This window comes from Penaeus japonicus, unplaced genomic scaffold (assembly GCF_977035675.1).
Source record: "Penaeus japonicus unplaced genomic scaffold, GWHDUDI00000001_assembly GWHDUDI00000008, whole genome shotgun sequence".
In the NCBI taxonomy this organism is placed as follows: domain Eukaryota; kingdom Metazoa; phylum Arthropoda; class Malacostraca; order Decapoda; family Penaeidae; genus Penaeus; species Penaeus japonicus.
This window is the reverse complement of record NW_028234410.1, coordinates 1,442,502-1,445,001: the sequence shown is the minus strand read 5'-3', so window position 1 is coordinate 1,445,001 and position 2,500 is coordinate 1,442,502. Positions and strand designations below refer to the sequence as shown.

At 30.6% G+C, this 2,500-nt stretch overlaps 1 protein-coding gene across 2 annotated transcripts in view; it reads left to right on the top strand.

The window, feature by feature from the left end:
- Positions 1–2,500, top strand: part of Cad87A (cadherin 87A) — a 58,446-nt gene that overhangs the window by 989 nt on the left and 54,957 nt on the right. The window lies entirely within an intron of this gene.

Genomic DNA, 2,500 nt, shown 5'->3' with positions numbered 1-2,500 from the left:
ATATATATATATATATATATATATATATATATATATACCTGTTTACGACTGTCATTAAAATATGTAATTTACTCATTGAATTTTGATTGACTTGCATGAAACTGCAACAGACAGATGGTAATAGCTGTGATTGCAAACCTGCATCCACATGAATGGCTCAGTAAAGACGGAGAACAATCACGTGTTTCGAAGGAAAGACATCTGGTCACACACCCAACCCAATACAATAACGATAATGATAATGATGATAATGATAAAGATGATAATGATAATAATGATAGTAATAATGATAGTAATAATGATAATGATGACGTTAATGGTAACATTAAAGATAACAATAACGGTAAAAATAATGATAATGACGATAATTACAATTTGATAACAAAACAGTAATCGGTAATTACAATATTGATAATAATAATGATAGTGAATTATAATAATAATTATCATTATTACCCTTATTATTATTATATAACCATCAATGATAATACGGATAAGGAAAATGAATTACGTTAGTGATGATTATCATTATTATTAGTATTATTATCACATAATCACCATTAATGATAATAGTAATGATAATGATGATGATGAGGATTATTATAAGCATTATATTAATACCAACAACAACAAGGATGATGATAATATTGATAAAAATAACTGATAACAATGATTAGTTATTAGTGTTATCATTATAAATGTTGTTGCTATCACTATCATATCATCATCATCATTATTATTACATTACCTTTATAACATCACTATCATCGTCATCAGCACTAACATCATCATAATCATTATTATCATTATCACCATCATCATTATCATCATCATCAAGTCGGATCGCATCACATCACATGGTCGTCATCATCGTCATCATCACTATTGTCATCACTAACATCATAATCATTATCATTACCATTATTACTATCAATACTATCATTGTTATTTTCACCACCATCATTATCATCATCATCACCACCCTCCTCCTCCTCTACATCATCACCATCGCCATCATTATCATCATCATTATCATCATCACCATCACCACCATCCTCCTCCTCCATTTCCTTTTCCTCTTCCTATTCATCATTATCATCACCATCATCATCCTCACCATCATCATTATTATAATCATCATCACCGTCATCATCATCATCACTACCACCATTATCACCAACATCACAATCACCACCACTATCACCACCATCATCATCCTTATCACCATCATCACTGAAATATCTATCTCGAACCCTCACCATACATATATAATGATACAGATACAAAGACTTTACTGTAGAAATTAGAACTTACTGAACTCATGTCATAACACATAATGTCATCGGATAACGGTGTGACATCAAAGTGGTTCTTGTTATTAGACAAAAAAAATAGATAGGAATTAGAACCAATGTCAACAAGTCCGCAACGGTAAACGCGTTAAGCTAGTGAACGGTACTATTGCCGTTGCTGTTTGTTGCAACAACTTTCTGTAAATACTTGCATGTTGATCTAGATATAAATCGCCCATCAGTATCATCACTATTTTTAATGGGTTCTCGGTATCATCACATTCACTCTCTTTACACATTGGTAGATTTTTTTTTACTAGTTTTGTAACTACTTGTATTTACTAGTCTTGTAACTTCTTGTATTTACTAGTCTTGTAACTTCTTGTATTTACTAGTCTTGTAACTACTTGTATTTACTAGTCTTGTAACTACTTGTATTTACTAGTTTTGTAACTACTTGTATTTACTAGCCTTGTAACTTCTTGTATTTACTAGTCTTGTAACTACTTGCATTTCCTAGTCTTGTAACTACTTGTATTTCCTAGTCTTGTAACTTCTTGTATTTACTAGTCTTGTAACTACTTGCATTTACTAGTCTTGTAACTACTTGCATTTACTAGTCTTGTAACTACTTGTATTTACTAGCCTTGTAACTACTTGTATTTACTAGCCTTGTAACTACTTGTATTTACTAGTCTTGTAACTACTTGTATTTACTAGCCTTGTAACTACTTGTATTTACTAGCCTTGTAACTACTTGTATTTACTAGTCTTGTAACTACTTGTATTTACTAGTCTTGTAACTACTTGTATTTACTAGTCTTGTAACTACTCGTATTTACTAGTCTTGTAACTACTTGCATTTACTAGTCTTGTAACTACTTGTATTTACTAGTCTTGTAACTACTTGTATTTACTAGTCTTGTAACTACTTGTATTTCCTAGTCTTGTAACTACTTGTATTTCCTAGTCTTGTAACTACTTGCATTTACTAGTATTGTAACTACTTGCATTTACTAGTCTTGTAACTACTTGTATTTCCTAGTCTTGTAACTACTTGCATTTACTAGTCTTGTAACTACTTGTATTTACTAGTCTTGTAACTACTCGTATTTACTAGTCTTGTAACTACTTGTATTTACTAGTCTTGTAACTACTTGTATTTACTAGTCTTGTAACTACTTGTATTTCCTAGTCTTGTAACTACT